The sequence below is a fragment of the Rhinolophus sinicus genome, chromosome X (genome assembly GCF_036562045.2).
Source record: "Rhinolophus sinicus isolate RSC01 chromosome X, ASM3656204v1, whole genome shotgun sequence".
Taxonomy (NCBI): Eukaryota; Metazoa; Chordata; class Mammalia; order Chiroptera; family Rhinolophidae; genus Rhinolophus; species Rhinolophus sinicus.
Genome location: NC_133768.1, coordinates 29,907,293 through 29,925,620, shown reverse-complemented (window position 1 = coordinate 29,925,620; position 18,328 = coordinate 29,907,293). Strand labels below are relative to the sequence as shown.

Genomic DNA, 18,328 nt, shown 5'->3' with positions numbered 1-18,328 from the left:
GCTTGTTTATTGATTTCCCTTACTTAGAAAAGCTAGTTTTTAAACCTTAGTTTCTCTTAGTTATATATTTTCCCATTACCTTCTTCTTTAGGAAGTAATAATGAGGGATGAATTATCTGAGAAACATTTATCACCTCTTAGTATACATATAAGCATTCAATAGTATTATTTTAAATATTTGTAGAATAAAATTACAGGGGAAAATTATTAAATAATCTTGTGATACACTGAGAAAATGTTCTATAAAATCAAGATTTCTTCTATTTAAATACATTCATACAGTGAAATCTACAATGGAATCTCCCAAGGAAATTTTGGAAGCCTACAATTATATTAAGACTAAACACTGCTGTTAAGCAAACACCTAATACAATTTTTATCTCACTGAGAAACTGATCATATAGTTCTTTACCATCTCTAACATACGATTCTATCATTATAATCAACTTATGAAATAGACACTATTATTCTATTGTTTTCCATAATCAACAATTAAATGCCTCTAAAAGTTAATGGATATATTTAAATTGTGACATTTGATAGCTCATCCTTTGTTTTCTTCATAAACACTGATCACAAAATAGCAGAAGCTTCCAAAAAGGAATAGAGCCCCCCCAAAGAAATATAAAGGTACATTAATCAAAGCCATGGAAATAAAACTTTAAGTGAAAATAGGTATTTTATCCACAACTTTAAAACCACCTGAGAGAACTTCTAATATTCTGTGACTCAATTTTGTACTTTGAGAACAGAGACCACATTTGAGTCTTCTGTGTATCTGCGGAATCACTGTATCTGACACACATTTGTAGAATATAAATGGTTGTTGAATTAATACACAAATAAATTAATTATAAATACCAAGGTTGGTCTTATGTTTCCCACTATAACATGCTTGAATCCTAACAATATATTTTCTTTTCGTAATTTCCATACACAATGCAGTATCTTGCATGTATTTACTTGAGATAATAAAGAGGGACGATGGGAGTTTTGTGCTTGTTTTTGTTTTCGTCTGGGAAAGATGGAAAGGTGGAAAGATCACTGAGAATTTGGAGGCAGTGCTCTGGCCTCTGAGAAGTATGAAATTGATCATGAGTAGAAGGAGAAAACTGGAGATCACTGGAGTTAACAAGGATTGGGAACTGAGGGAGGAGGCTGTCAGAACTGTCATTAGTGTGGAGGTTGGTCACTCAAATAAAGCTTTGTGATATTAAACATAACCAATGATACTACAAACGTGCTAATTTAATGAAACAATCACATTAGGAAAATATTCAAATAAGTTGCTCAAAAAATCATGCAGATGATTAAGTCAAACGAGGTGCACTTATACACATAAATAACATTTGAAAATATTATATATGCCAGGTACTCAGCACTGAGTCGCCCTCCTCCCCCAGGCTGGGATGGAACCTGGAACACGGTAATGGTACGCTGCCCACTCTGGCCTCCCTCCTCCCCCCTGGCCCCATCACTTCTGGGGGTAAAGGTCACGTCCAACGGTCACACCTCTGCTCGCTGCCTGGCCCTGGAGCCCGAGCTCCTCCAGCCGCCATCCTAGTCCATCGGGGAGCCCCCGAGGTACCCGCCATCGCCACTGCTGACTCAGCCTCTGGCCACCCTCGTCTACCACCATGGGGAATCTCGGAGGCCATAAAAGCCACCGCCGTGGCCCCGCCGCCGCCGCTCCACAGCCCCCTCCCCATGACTTCTTGGCCTTCAATTTCGGAGGGCCGGTGCCACCAGACATGTTGCCTGTGCTGCCAGGCATGGTGTCTGTAATGCCACCCGTGGCACCTGTGCTGTCACCCGTGGTGCCTGTGCTGCCACCCATGGCGCCTGCACCCACCGGGCTGCCCTCGCAAGTGCAGCAGAGCTACCATCCCAACTGAGAGGCCGCCATCAACAACCAGATCAACCCGCGCTCTACGCCTCCTCCATGTACCTGTGCCTGTCCTTCTACTTGGACCGCCAGGACCTGGCCTTGACGCACTTCGCCCCCTCCTTCCTGCGGCAGTCCAGGGAGGCCAGGGAGCACGTGGAGAAGCTGATGCGGCCGCGGGAGAACGGCCTGAAGGCCTTGAAAAGCACCTTGCACCTGGACAGAACCCTGAACCAGAGCCTGCTCGACCTGCACCAGCTGGCCACCGAGAAGAAGGACGCCCACCTGTGTGACTACCTGGAGTGTCATTACCTGCACGAGCACGTGAAGTCCATCAAAGGGTTGTGGGGCCATATCAACAACCTGTGCCAGATCGGAGCCCGGAATCTGGCCTGGCAGACTGCCTCTTTGACAAGCTCACCCTGGGTGACAGCGACAAAAAGAACTGAGCCTGGACTGCCTGCTCCATAGCCAAGGAATGACTTCCCCTGGTCACCATGCCGACCAGGCACATTGCAGTATTGCCCTTGCAAAACGTTCACTTAAGTTGTTTTCTTCCAGTTTTACCATTTTTTCCAATAAAGTTGTCAGTTCCTAAATATATATAAAAGTCTTGCATTGATTTGTGTGTATACGCGCGTGCAAAACCCTCACCTTTTAAGTTTTAAAACAGGTATCCAGGAGTCTGTACATCGACCAATGCCACATCGACATGCAGCTCCAGATCTGAGTGGATGGAGGGAGAAGGTACTCCGTGGGACCCTGGAAAACACAAAAGAAATCTTCCCCTTATAAACACTGTGGTATGTGGGTGTGGGATAAGGTGTGGCCCTGGTGAATGTAGGTGCATGTGAATTAACAGAAACATGGCCTGGACATCAGGATTGCACTTGCCTCTGGGGAAGAAGTGAAGGGAATGAGATTGGGCAGGGATTAAAATAAAGGGAGTCTTCAGCTTTACTTGAAATGTTTATGTCCATGAAATTATGAATATACTAATGTTAAGTCTGGGTAGCAAGATGGGGGTTTTGCAACTCTGAACGGCAGATGTAATGCAGGGACTCAGCTCCTGCTCTCCACACAAGAACGCAGGAAATGGTGAGGCCAAAAAGGAACAACAATGGAGGCATAGATAGGGGTGTCATACCACTATATTCTCGATGGCGGCTGGTCGAGACACAAAAGCAAGCATCCGCCAGTACCCCAACAAGGAGTCTTCCTGCACCCCAGTGTCACTGGCGACTGGGCAAGACACAGAAAGTAGGATCAACATGATCCGCAATCCATAATCTGCTTGCTAACTGCACTTGCTAGCCACAATCCACGCTTGCCAGTGTAACCACGGCAGTCATAATAGTGGCTGATGGTTAACTGGTTACAGCTGATGGCCATCTACTACCCAACCCAGCACCTTTCCATGTGAGGGTGAGAGCCTGGAAACTGCTCTCTGGGACTCCGTCCATACAGTAAAGTATCTCTTTGACAAACTAACACTGGGCAACACTGATAATAGTAAATGAGCCTCAGGCTGGCTTTCCCAGACAGGGAGACGACTTACCATGGTCATCAATGCCTGGCATACATGTTGCAGGTACAATACTTCCACTTATGTATGTTTTCTGTCATCTGTATCATGTGTGTATGTGTGTGGGGGTGTAGGCAGAGTTCAGTTTGAATCTCCAAACTAGATTCTGAATGTTTGCTTAGGAAAACAGCCTTTGTTGAAAACCAGTTCACTGACTGCATTATTGAAAATGATATGGCTACTTTCTAGACCTTTCCTGAGCCTGGTTTTATTTCTGCCTTTGGGTTTCATGTATCCATCTATGGTTTAGCTTTTGTTATTTGCTACTGAGAGAACATAAGCTAAATGTTTTCTTAGTATTACCACACCTTTACCAAGCTTCACTGCAACTTTTTACATTAGAGTAAATACCTCCTTTAGGATAGTAAATGACGCTTTTCTCTTTACCTTTAGCACAGATTTTACTGAAAAGAAAGAAGATGAAAGGGTGAAAGGGATAAAATAAAAACAATTCCCTAGATGGAAACACAGACTAGTGAAGGCTGCTACTGTAGGCATGCCTTCTCACTTGATATTGTTTCCTCTTATATGCAGGTTTTTCATTCCTTATATCAGCCCTTCCAAGACTGTGTTCAGTATCAGCCCATGCCACAAAATATTAACAGGTATTCAGTGAAAAACTGATCTCTTTCTCTCTCTCTCTCTCTCTCTCTCTCTCTCTTTCTCTCTCTCTCTCTCGCTATATATATATATATATATATATATATATATATATATATATATAGTATAATATATAAAAATATAAACATAATATAAAATACGTATGTAATATACATACATATCATATATATAAAATATATATAATGGGTGCGAAAAAATTGTATACAAGTGGACACTTTGGTCAACGTTGCTCAAGCAGTAGTTCATCATAATCAGAAGAGTCTGGACACTGATGGTAATCACTTTGAGAACCTTTTGTAATTGCAGAAGTCAAACGTGACTTGTATTCATCTTTTGTTATTGGTATACATTGAGTATTACAATTTTAATACAGTTTTCCTTTCTTAAAATGTGTATTGATTTTTTGGCAAAATGATGCCCTCTATATATACAGAGCATGCCAAAAATACGTATATTTCATATTTTATATATATATGTATATTATTATAGATGTATTATATATATACTATATATAATATATAGTATATAATATGTACCAATATAGTATATAATATAATATATATTATATAGTATACATATATACTATATATGTTATATAGTATATATATTATATATATATATTGCATGTGCCAAAGAAATGTATACACATTTTACATATGGTATTAATCAATATATAATTAATTTCATATATGATATTAATTGGATAGGCAGGATTGTTCATTTCATTTTCCACTTTTGTTTCAACTAGGAATTCTACGTTCTTAATGTAAAATGTTAGAAAATAACAAGGTGAATAGTGTAATCTTCTCAACAAGAATATTATTTGTGTCTGACTGTGCTTATTAACCACAACTTTCATTTTGCCTATGCTTTGGCTACTTAATGCAAATCAACAGGCATTTATTCTTTCCTTTTTGACCTATGGAAATTTATTTTTAAAATTTCTTTTCAATTACACTTGATGATCAATATTATATTAGTTTCAGGTGTACAACATAGTGGTTAGACATTGATATAACTGATGAAGTGATCTCTCTCTCATGTCTAGTCACTCCCCCCCATGAGGCCATACAGAGTTATTACAACATTTTCCTATGTTGTACTTTACATCCCTGTGACTCTTTTGTAACTGCCAATTTATAGTTCTTAATCCCTTCACCTTTTCCACCCAGGCTTGCAAACCCATCTTATCTGGCAACTATCAGATTTCCCTCTGTATCTTTGAGTGTGTTCCTGTTCTGTTTGTTTGTTTGTTTGTTTAGCTTGTTTTATAATTTTACATGTATATGTAATCTTTTGGTATTTGTCTTTCTCTGTCTGACGTACTGCACTTGGCATAATAACCTCTAGGTCCATCCATGTTGTTGCAAATGGTAGTTTTTCATTCCTTTTTATGGCCGAGTACTATTCCATTTTATATATGTAGGACCGCATCTTTATCCATTCATGTACTGATGGACACTTAGGTTGCTTCCATATCTCCGCTATTGTAAATAATCCTGCCATGAACATATGGATGAGCACGTGTCCTTGAGCTAGCACTTTCAGATTCTTTGGATAAATATACAAAAATGGGATTACTAGGTCCTTCTATGTATCTTGTTATAGTCTTTGTTTCAAAGTCATTTTGCCTGGTGTAAGGATTGCCACCCTAGCTTTTTGTTTGCATTTATATTAAATATCTTTTTCCATTATATTAGATATCTTTTCCATCCCTTTAGTTCTGTGTGTGTCTATAGGCAGTATATATAAAACACTTGATTTTCTTATCTACTCAGCCCCCACTATCTTTTTATTGGCGCATTTAATACATTTACATTGAAAGTAATTCTTGGTAGATATGTAGTTGTGGCCACTTTGTTATTCTTATGTTTTATTTTTTCCCCTTTTTTTTGTCTTAAAGAAATCCCTCTAAGAATCTGTGTAATACTGGTTTGGTGGTGATGAACTCCTTTAGATTTTTCTTGTCTGGGAAGCTCTTTATCTGTCCTTCCATTCTAAATGATGGCTTTGCTGGGTAGAGTAATCTTGGTTGTAGATCCTTGCTTTTCATCACTTTGAATATTTCCCACCAATTGCTTCTGGACTGCAGAGTTTCTGTTGAGAAATCAATTGATTGTCTTATGGGAGCTCCCTGGTGGGTAACTAACTGCTTTTCTCTTGCTGCTTTTAAGACTCCCTCTTTGTCTTTAATGTTTGGCATTTTAATTATGATGTGTCTTTGTGTGGGCCTCTTTGGGTTCGTCTTCTTTGGGACTCTCTGTGCTTTATGTGTTTGTATGTCTATTTCCTTCACGAGGTTAAGGATGTGTTCTGTCATTATTTCTTCAAATACGTTTTCAATAGCATGCTCTCTCTCTTCTCACTCAGGTACCACTATAATGTGAATGTTGTTATGCTCCATGTTGTCCCAGAGGCCCCTTAGGCTCTCCTAATTTTATTTCTTTGGCTTCTTTTTTCTTTTTGCTGTTCTGATTGGGTGTGTTCCACTATCTTACATTCTAAATTGCTGATTCGATCCCCTGCTTCATCTAACCTACTACGGATTCCCTACAATGTTTTCTTCATTTCTATTACTGTATTTTTTTATTTCTGACTGGTTACTTTTTATGGTTTCTATCTGGATTTTTATGTTTCCTATCTCTTTGTTAAAATTCTCCCTGAGATCATTGAGTATCCTTATAACCAGTGTCTGGTAGATTACTTGCCTCTACTTTGTTCAGTTCTTTTTCTGAAGGTTTGTTTAGTTCTTTTATTAGGGACATGTTTCTTTGTCTCCCCATTTTGGCTACCTCCCTGTGTTTGTTTCTATGTATTACACAGGATTGCTATATCTCCCGTTGTTAGCAGAGTGGCCTCATGTTGTAAGTGTGCTACGGAGCTCTGTGGCGCAGTCTTCCTGGTCACCTGAGCCTCGCACTCCAGCTGTGTCCCTTGAGTGGGTGATGTGTACCCTTGGTTTTTAATGTAGTTGAGCCTTGTAGTTGAGCCTTGGTTATTATTAGCATGTCAATAGTAGGGACTAACCCTCAGGCTCACTGGTTGTGGGGACTGGCCATGACTACAGTGGAGGAGTTGTGGTGAAGGGTCTCACCCTAACAGAGCAGGATATGCCTCAGCGGGGCTCTGATGCATTCCCAATCTGCCCTTGGGTTTGTCGTCCTTGGAGATGGTTGGGTGATGCTTGTTTGGAAGCTCACGACGGGGCATGCCAGCACCATGGCCACCTGGGAGAGGACCCACTGTACCTCAAGTACAGCTCCAGTCCGTGGCCCACCCGTAGCCAGAAGGCAGAAGCCACAAAGCAATCTACAGATGGCTGCTGCCTGAGCCATGCATGGAGGTACCTTGAGAGGCCAAGCCATGAACCAAGGCTGGATGCTGCTTGTGCCATGCTTAGAGCTTCTCAGCCAGAGGTACGGGACATGCTCAAACTAGATGTTCTTTGTCTGGGTTCTGCGAACCTTTGAGAGACCATAGCAAAGTCTACAGCATGAGCCACAGCAGGTAATTTGTATAAAAAAGCCACTGGAAGAAGCTAGTGTGTGCCCAACAGTTGGGTGGGGAGTTGTCTCAAATCGCCTGGACATAGAAAACCAATGGCATTAGCTGGCTTGATGGAGACACAGATATGGCGGCTGCCTGCATCTGCACAAAGGGAAGGTGTGGCAGGAGGACTCAAGAGAGAAACAATGGCTTCCAACAGCAACTCCGTCCAGGAGAAAGTGTCCCCTCCAGTCCTTGTCCTGAAGCCAGACAACTCAGTTCACCCCTGTATGATGGGGTTGCCTCTATAGCTGCAGCCCCAGTGTAGGAGCTCACAGAGAGTAAGTCCATTGGCAAGTCAGTGCGCGGTCCCTTGTAAAGGAACTCCTGGGACAGTAGCTGCTCTCTGTCTCAGTCAGTCAATCTCCGCTGCTTTTCACAACCAAAACCATGGGGACATCTCTCCCTGGCACTGGAACCCTCGGATGGGGAGCAGCTGGGAATCCTCGCTCATCAGGGGGTTAATTCAAAAGCTGACATATCCCTTCTGATTTTCAATGGTCACATGTGGGTATGGGACCGGCCCGTTCCACATCTTTGCCCCTCCTATCAGTCTCGAGGTGGTTCCTTCTGTATGTTCTTTGTTGTAGTGCTTCAGTTCAATAAGATTTCAGGAGATTCTCATTGATGATTGTTTTGCAGATTATTTGTAATTTTCATATGGTGGTGAGAGGAGGTAAGCACAGAGTTTACCTACTCCACCATCTTGACCGGATCTCAGTGTGCACCTTTTAAAACAGAAATTGTTCCTATCCATGAGCACGGAATGTGCTTCCCTTCATTTGTATCCTCTTCACTTTCTTTCTTCAATGTGTTAGAGTTTTCCGAACACAAGTCTCTTACCTCCTTGGTTAAATTTATTGCTGGGTATTCTTTCGTAAAATTGTAAGAGGGATGTTGTCTTAATTTCTCTTCCTGATAGTTTGTTATTGGTGTATGAAAATGCAACAGATTTCTGAATATTAGTTTTGAATCCTGCTACCAGGTAAGCGGCTAAAAGCTTTTCTCTTGGTGCATTTAAGATTGCCTTTGTCATTGACCTTTAGCATGTACCCCCAAATAACAAAACCACTGAATAATTGACATGTTCTGCCCTCCCATTTCGGGCAGAAACCTACTAGTGAAAAGGACATCACAACTCTCGATCAGATCCATGTTAATTTCCTGGCTGACGAAATGAGTCCTTTATCCATAAATATAAATGAAAGAAAGGTTTGCCAGATACGTGAGGGAAGTTTAAGAGAAGTTTATGATTACCAAACAGAACTCTTTCTGTGTCAGGGGAACCCCAAATGCAATACAGGAAACAGAAGAGACCTTTACCAAAAATTCACATTCGTTTTCTCAGAAACTGAAGGGGAGAAAACGGATATACAAAATAAAAGTGTCTTGTACAGCAGGGAAAGATTAGAGGCCAGATAAGGTCCTTGCGAAAAAGAAATATAATTGGAAAATTAAAAACTCAGACGCCAGGCACTCAGGGCAGATTGTCCCTGCCCCACACAGACTCTGATGGAACCAGGCGCAGGTCAATGACAGGCAGACCCCTCCGACCCCAGCCCCCCCCACCCTCACCACTTCCAGGGTAAAGGTTACGTCTAACGATCAGGTTTCAGAGGCAACCGCCAAATGCCAGCCACCAGGCAACTGGGGACAATGCGTGAGCAGGAGAAGAGCCTGCCGACCTCCTCGCTCATTGCGGGAGCGTCCCAGGCCCTGCAGCCACCACCTTCGCCCCTGATGCTGCGCCCTCAGCCCCCGCTTCCGAGCTGCCTTGGCCGTGGCACCTGCTGCACTGGCGCCACCATGACCCTGCCGCCCTCGTACGTGCGCCAGAACTACTACCCCAAATGCGAGGCCGCCATCAACAACCAGATCGTCCTGGAGCTCTACGCCTCCTACATGTACCTGTCCATGGCCTCCTATTTCAGCAGCCATGAGGTGGCCTTGAAGCACTTTGCCCGCTTCTTCCTGCAGCAGTCCAGCCAGGAGAGGGAGCACGCGGAGAGGCTGATGGAGCTGCAGAACCAGCGCGGGGGCCGCCTCCGCCTGCGCAACATCAGCAGGCCTGACCGCAACCGCTGGGAGAACGGCCTGAAGGCCATGGAGTGCGCCTTGCACCTGGAGATGAGCGTGAACCAGAGCCTGCTCGACCTGCACCAGCTGGCCACCGAGATGAAGGACGCCCACCTGTGCGCCTTCCTGAGCAGTCACTGCCTGCAGGGGCAGGTGGAGTTCATCAAAGAGCTGAGGGACCACATCACCAACCTGCGCAAGATGGGAGCACGGGAATCCGGCCTGGCAGAGTACCTCTTTGACAAGCTCACCCTGGGTGACAGTGACAAAAAGAACTGAGTCTGTACTGCCTGCTCCATAGCCACTGGGTGACTTCCCCTGGTTACCATGCCGACCAGGCACATTGCAGTATTGCCCTTGCAAAACGTTCATTTAAGTTTTCTTGCTTCCAGTTTTACCATTTTTTCCAATAAAGTTGTCAGTTCCTAAATACGTATCTAAATATATAAAAGTCTTTCCTTCATTACTCTTTGTGTGTGTGTGTGTGTGTGTGTGTGTGTGTGTGGTTGCACAAAACCCTCACCTTTTAAGTTTTAAAACAGGTCTCCAGTAGCCTCTACACTGATCCATGTCGCATCCACATGCAGCTCCCGATCTCCGTGAATGGAGGGAGAAGGTATTCCGTGGGACCCTGGAAAACAAAAGAATTCTTCCCCTTATAAACACTGTGGTATTTGGGGGTGCGGTGAATTGGGGCCCTGGTGAACGTGGGTGCAGATGAATTAGTAAAAGTATTGAAACATGGCCCGAAAATCAGGATTCCAGTTGCCTCTGGGGAAGAACTGAAGGGAATGGGATTGGGCAGGGATTAAAATAAAAGGGGTCTCAGCTTTACCCGAAATGTTTATGTCCATGAAATTATGCAGATGGTAATGTGAACTCTGGGTAGCAAGATGGGAGTTGTGGAAGTCTCAATGGTAGAGTATCTCTTTGACATTCTAACACTAGCAAACACAGATAATGGAAATGAGCCTTAGGCTGCTTTCCCATAAACGGGGCTGACTTACCATGGTCACCAATGCCTGGCTTACACGTCTGCAGGTACAGAACATCCACTTATGTATTTTTTCCTTCATTTGCATCATGTGTGTTTGTGGAGGGGCGGTATGTGCAGAGTTCAGTTTGAATCTGTAGAGTAGATTCTGAATGTTTGCCTAGGAAGACAGCCCTTGTTGAAAACCAGTTCATGACTGCATTATTGAAAATGATATGGCTGTTTTCAGGACCTTTCTTTAGGCTGGTTTTATTTCTGCCTTTGGATTTCATGTATCCAACATTGATTAGGTTTTGTTATTTGCTACCAAGAGAACCTAAGCTCATATGTGTCTTATTATCACCACACCTTTACCAGGCTCCACTGTAACTATTTACGGTAAATAGCTCCTTTAGGATAGTAAATGACACTTTTCTCTTTATCTTTAGCACAGATTTTACTGAAAAGAAAAAAGATGAAAGGGTGAAAGGGATAAAATAAAAGCAGATGCTTGGACGGAAATACAGACTGGTGCAGGCTGCTACTGTAGGCATGCCTTCTCACTTGATATTGTTTCCTCTTATATGCAGGTTTTTCATTCCTTAGACCAGCCTTTCCAAGACTGTGTTCAGTATTGGCCAATCTACAAAATATTAGCAGGTATTCAGTGAAAAAGGGATCTCTCTCTCTCTCTCTATTTCTCTGTCTGTATTAATCAGAATAGCAGTATTTTTGTTTCGTTTTTCAGTTTTTGTTTATGCTAGGAATTCTATATCTTTAACATAAAAAAACACACACTGTGAATTTATAACATGGGGAATAATAGTCAGTGTTTCCCAAACGTTCTAATCATGGGATTCTTTTTTTCTTCTTCTTTTACCACATCTCATAGAACAGTATAGCCAAGAAAAAAGCAACGTTAAGAGATCTCATCTATGTTGTTTCAGAAGCACATACCTGGTAACTAAACCTCACTCACTTTCACTAAGAAGTCATTTTTAGAAATGAAAAACTGCTGTGAAGTTTCCAGCACAGTAAGTTTTAGGACAATACATATAAGGCAGAGTCCTCACCATGAGAGTGGGCATATATCACACTGTCCCTTCTGTTTCCTAACCGATAGCTGCTGACACTGTATTTTCCCCTCAGATTCTAATTTCTATTATCAAATGAATGGCTTTCTGGGAATTATAAACATTGATACTTTTTCCAACACTTAACGTACAGAGAAAGGCTAAGTGTCATGCGGGAGACCCTCAGGGCATCCAGAGGGGTCTCCGCTCCCGCTCCCCACACAAGAACGCAGGACATGGCGAGGCCAAAAAGGAACACCCGCGGAGCCACAGGCAGGGGAGTCATACCAGTATACTCTCGCTGGCGGCACTATACTCTCACTGGAGGCTGGATCCACACTGTCCGCAAACCGCCATCCACGCTTGCCAGCCCAGCCGCCACCCTCCCGCCAGCCCCCACTCCCTCTCTCTTCTCCTTCTCCTCTCTCCGCTAGTACAGCCACAGCAGTCACATCAGTGGTCAATGGCTCACTGGCCACAGCCGACGGCCAACCAGCCACAGCCGATGGCCATGCAACCACAGTTGGCCATCCACCACCTGAGCCAACGCCCCTCCAAGCGAGGCCGAGAGCCCGGAAACTACCCTCCGGGGCCCTGCCCCCACACTAAGTAAATTATATTCTTCACCTCCCTCTACCTGTGTATTCATCTCACCAGCAGAAGAATTTTTCATTTTGATTTTCCACACTAGATTCATAAATTTTGGTCAGTAACACACCCTTGGATCAAAAGCAGTCTGTGCCTGCATTGTTTTGGAAATAAGAGGGTCAAATTTTCTCAACTCAGATATTTAACTATTAGGTTGGTGCAAAAGTAATGGAGGTTTTTGCAATTATTTTTAATGTTTTAAACCACAATTACGTTTGCACCAAACTAACAAGAGAAAAAAAAGCAATATATGCTACCAAGGGTTTTATTACTAAAGTCCAGGATTGTTCAATAAATAAATAATGAGTAATGTGCTTAATGTGCAGCATCTTACACTTTCACCTTTTTCCTCCAATGGGATCATCAACATGATTACCTACACCGTTATTTGATTTTGGATGAACACCTGATTGCAACGCATCCTCTCTGGGTTCCACTGAGGACTTCTCAGGTTTCTCTGCTGCCTTAAAGTGCTTGGTGCAAATCTATAAATGGAAACGGCACCAGTCTCAGACTACAGCCCATGTGAGGCAATATCTAATGATAAATTCTTGGAGATTTTGAAATTTAAATGTGTTCCCACAACGACTCTCAGGTGTCAACTCTCCTGACACCACCAATGAATTGGATAAGGTGCAGATAGCAAGAGAATACAAAACTATTATTGTCTCAACATGGAAAATGTGCTATCATTTTCATAAATGATTATATCATGCTAGAAAATTACAAGATGATTAAAGTAAGCTTCTCAACAAGAACATTATTTGTGTCTGACCCATCTTATTAACCACAACTTTCATTTGTCTACACTTTGTCTCCCTAATTCAATTCAAAAAGCATTTATTCCTTTCTTTTGACCAACAGAAATTTCTTACATTTTTCTCTAATTATACTTAATGTATTAAAAACATATATCGCTATCAAGTGGGATCATCCCACGGGCTCAAGGATGGTTCAACATATGCACATCCGTCAATGTGATACACCGCATACACAAAATATGAACAAAAATCATATGATTACATCCATAGATGCAAAAAAAGCATTTGAGAAGATACAACATCAATTTATGGTTTAAACACTTAATAAAATGGGTATAGAAGGAAAATATACCTTAACATAATGAAGTCCAAATATGACAAACCCTCAGTCAATATCATAATAATGCTGAAAACCTGAAGCCATTTGCCCTACCTTCAGGAACAGCACAGGGCTATCCCCTATCACCACTGCTTTTCAAAATAGTATTGGAAGTCCTAGCCAGAACAATTTGGCAAGAGAAGGAAATAACAGGCGTCTGAATTGGGAATGAAGAAATTAAACTGTCACTTTTTGCCGATGATATGATGTTATATATAGGAAATCTTAAAGACTTCACCAAAAAGTAATTAGAAACAATAAATGAATACAGTAAAGTTGCCAGCTACAAAATCAACGTACAAAAATCCACACCTTCCTATATACTAACAATGAAATCTCAGAAAAAGGGGAAAAAAAAACAATTTTGTAATTGCAACAAAAAGAATAAAATATCTAGGAATAAACTTAACCAAGGATGTGAAGGGCCAATACACTGAAAAGTATAAGACATTTATAAAAGAAATTGAAGAAGACACAAAGAAATAGAAAGACATTCTGTGTTGATGGATCGGAAGAATCAACATAGTTAAAATGGCCATATTACCCAAAGCAATATACAGATTTAAAGCAATCCCTATCAAAATCCCAATGGCATTTTTTAAAAAAGAACTAGAACAAAAAAATCATCAGATTTGTATGGAACCACAAAAGACCTCGAATAGCCAAAGAAATCCTAAGAAAAAAGAATAAAGCTGGAGTTATCACACTCCCTGACTTCAGCTTGTATTACAGAGCAACAAAATCAAGACGTTCAATATTATATTAGTTTCAGGTGTACAACACAGTGGTTAGACATTGATATAACTGATGAAGTGATTTCTCTGTCACGTCTATTTAACCCCCCCCCCGTGATGCCATACAGAGTTACTACAACATTTTCCTATGCTCTACTTTACATGCCCATGAGTCTTTTGTAACTGCCAATTTATAGTTCTTAATCCCTTCACCTTTTCCATCCAGTCTTGCCAACCCTCTCCTATATGGCAACTATCAGATTTCCCTCTTGTATCTAGGAGTGTGTTCCTATTTTGTTTGCTTGTTTGTTTATTTTTCTTTTAGGTTCCACATATAAGTATAATCATGTGGTATTTGTCTTTCTCTGTCTGACTTATTGCACCAGGCATAATAACCTCTAGGTCCATTCATGTTGTCGCAGGTGGAAGCTTTTCATTCCTTTTTATGGCTGAGTACCATTGTATTGTATATATGTACCACATCTTCTTTATCCATTCATCTACTGATGGACACTTAGGTTGCTTCCATATCTCGGCTGTTGTAAATAATGCTTCATGAACATATGGATGAGCACGTGCCTTCGCAGTAACATTTTCGCTTTCTTTGGATAAATATCCAAAAGTGGGATTACTAGGTCCTCCTAGGTCTCTTGTTATAGCCCTTGTTTTAGTCATTTTGACTGGTATATGGATTGTCACCCCAGCTTTTTTGTTTGTTTGTTTGTTTTTTTGCATTTTCATGAAATATCTTTTTCCATCCCTTTACATTCAGTGTGTGTGTTTTTTGATCTGAAGTGAGTCTCTTATTGGCAGTACATGTAAAACACTTTTTTCTTTCATCCATTCAGCCTGGGTGCCTTTTTATTGGATCATTTAATTCATTTACATTGAAAGTAATTCTTGGTAGGTATGTAGTTGTTGCCATTTTATTATTCTTATTTTTAATTTCTTTCCTTTTTTCGTCTTAAAGAAATCCCTCTAAGATTCCATGTAATACTGGTTTGCTGGTGATGAAGTCCTTTAGCTTTTTCTTGTCTGGGAAGCCCATATCTGTCCTTCCATTCTAAATGATAGCTTTGCTGGGTAGAGTAATCTTGTTTGTAGACCCTTGCTTTCTATCACCTTGAATATTTCCTTTCAATCCCTTTGGTCCTGAAAGGTTTCTGTTGAGACGTCAATTGACTGTCTTATGGGCGCTCCTTTGTGGATAACTGCTTTTCTCTTGCTGCTTTTTAGATTCCCTCTTTGTTTTTAATCTTCGGCATTTTAATTGTGATGTGTCTTCATGTGGGCCTCTTTGGATTAATCTTTTTGGGACTCTCTGTGCTTTTTGGGTTTCTATGTCTTTTTCCTTCACGAGATCAGGGAAGTGTTCTGTCATTATTTCTTCAAATACGTTTTCAATAGCATGCTCTCTCTCTTCTCACTCCGGTACCCCTATAATGCTAATGTTGTTATGCTCCATGTTGTCCCAGAGGCCCCTTAGGCTCTCCTAATTTTATTTCTTTGGCTTCTTTTTTTTTTTTTTGCTGTTCTGATTGGGTGTGTTCCACTATCTTACATTCTAAATCGCTGATTCGATCCTCTGCTTCATTTAACCAACTCTGATTGCCCACAATGTCTTCTTTATTTCTATTACTGTATTTTTTATTTCCGACGGGTTACTTTTTATGGTTTCTGTCTGGATTTTTATGTTTCCTGTCTCTTTGTTACAGTTCTCCCTGAGATCATTGAGCACCCTTATAACCAGTGTTTAGAACTCTGTGTCTGGTAGATTATTTGACTCTACTTTGTTCAGTTCTTTTTCTAAAGCTTTGTTTTGTTCTTTTATTTGGGACATGTTTGTTTGTCTCCCCATTTTGGCTACCTCCCTGTGTTTGTTTCTTTGTATTACGTAAGGGCTGCTATATCTCCCAATGTTAGTAGAGTGGCCTCATGTTGTAAGTGTGCTACGGAGCTCTGTGGCGCAGTCTTCCTGGTCACCTGATTCTCGCACTCCAGCTGTGTCCCTTGTGTGGGTGATGTGTACCCTTGGTTATTATTGTAGTTGAGCCTTGTACTTCAGCCTTTGTTATTATTGGCATGTCAATAGTAGGGACTAACCCTCAGGCTCACTGGTTGTGGGGACTGGCCGTGACTACACTGGAGGAGTTGTGGTGAAGGGTCTGACCCTAACAGAGCAGGATGTGCCACAGCAGGGCTCTGGTGCTTGCCCAATCTGCCCCTTGGGTTTGTCTTCCTATGAGGTTGTTGGGTGATGCTCCACCTAGTTTGGAAGCTCACCACTGGGCATGCCAGCCCCATGGCCACCCGGGAGAGGACTCACTTTAGGGTCCGCAGCCAGCTGTAATCTGTGGCCCACATATAGCCAGCCTACAGGAGCCATAGAGCAATCTGCAGATGGCTGCTGCCTGAGTTGAGCACAGAAGTACCTTGAGAGGCCAAGCCATGAACCAAGGCTGGCTGCCACTAGTGCCATGCTTAGAGCTGCTCAGCCAGAGGTATGGGACATGCACAAGCTAGATGCTGGTTGTCTGGGTTTCGCGAACCTTTGAGAGACCATAGGAAAGTCTACAGCGTGAGCCACAGCAGGCAATTTGTACAAAAAAGGCACTGGAACCAGCTAGCATATGCCTAAATTTTGGGTGGGGTGTGGTCACAGAATCACCTTGGCATAGAAAACCAATGGTGTTAGGTGGCTTGATGGAGACACGGATATGGTGGCTTCTTGCAACTGCACACTAGGAAGTTGGGGGGAGGGGCTCAAGAGAGAATCAATGGCTTCCACCAGCTCCTCTGTCTGAGACAAAGTATCCCCTCTAGCCCTTGTCCTGAAGCCAGACAACTCAGTTCACCGTTGTATGATGCGGTCGCCTCTATAGCTGCAGCCCCTTGCAGGAGCTAACAGCCAGTGAGTCCATTGGTAAGTCAATGTGCAGTCCCTTGAAGAGGAGCTCCTGGGAAAGCAGCTGACCTCTGTCTCAGTCAGTCAATCTCCACTAGTTTTCACAACCAGAAGTCATGGGGACATCTATCCCTGGCCTTGGAACCCAAGGATGGGGAGCGACTGGGAATCCTTGCTCATCAGGGGGTTAACTCAACAGGTGACATATCCCTTCTGATTTTTAATAGTCACACGTGGGTGTGGGACCAGCCCATTCCACATCTGCCCCTCCTACCAGACTCGAGGTGGCTCTTTCTGTATGTCGTTTGTTGTAGCACTTCGGTTCAACAAGATTTCAGAAGACTCTCATTGATTTTTGTTTTGTAGTTTATTTGTAATTTTCATATGGTGGTGAGGGGAGGTAAGCACAGAGTTTACCTACTCCACCATCTTGACCGGATCTCAGTGTGCACATTTTAAAACAGAAATTCTTCCTATCCATGAGCACGGAATGTGCTTCCCTTTGTGTGTATCCTCTTCACTTTCTTCAATGTCTTAGAGTTTTCCGAGCACAGATCTCTTATCCTCTTGGTTAAATTTATTCTTGGGTATTCTTTCATGAAATTGTAAGTGGGATGTTGTCTTAATTTCTCTTCCTGATAGTTTGTTATTGGTGTATGAAAATGCAACAGATGTCTGAATATTAGTTTTGAATCCTGCTACCTGGTAAGTGGATAAAAGCTTTTCTCTTGGTGTGTTTAAGATTTCCTTTGTCATTGACCTTTGGCATGTACCCCCAAATGAGTAAGCAACTGAATAATTGACATGTTCTGCCCTCCCATTTCGGGCAGAAGCCTACTAGTGAAAAGGACATCACAACTCTCGATCAGATCCATGCTAATTACCTGGCTGACCAAATGAGTCCTTTATCCATAAATATAAATGAAAGAAAGGTTTGCCAGATATGTGAGGAAAGTTTAAGAGAAGTTCATGATTACCAAACAGAACTCTTTCTGTGTCAGGGGAACCCCAAATGTAATACAGGAAACAGAAGAGACCTTTACCAAAAATTCACATTCGTTTTCTCAGAAACTGAAGGGGAGAAAACGGATATACAAAATAAAAGTGTCTTGTACAGAAGGGAAAGATTAGAGGCCAGATAA

The 18,328-nt window shown here is 42.0% G+C and overlaps 2 pseudogenes; both read left to right on the top strand.

Moving 5' to 3' along the window:
- The first annotated feature begins 1,772 nt into the window (after positions 1 to 1,772).
- LOC109440455 (ferritin heavy chain) lies at positions 1,773 to 2,334 on the top strand (annotated as a pseudogene).
- Positions 2,335 to 9,443: 7,109 nt separating this feature from the next.
- Positions 9,444 to 9,992, top strand: LOC141569649 (ferritin heavy chain pseudogene; annotated as a pseudogene).
- The last annotated feature ends 8,336 nt before the right edge of the window (positions 9,993 to 18,328 follow it).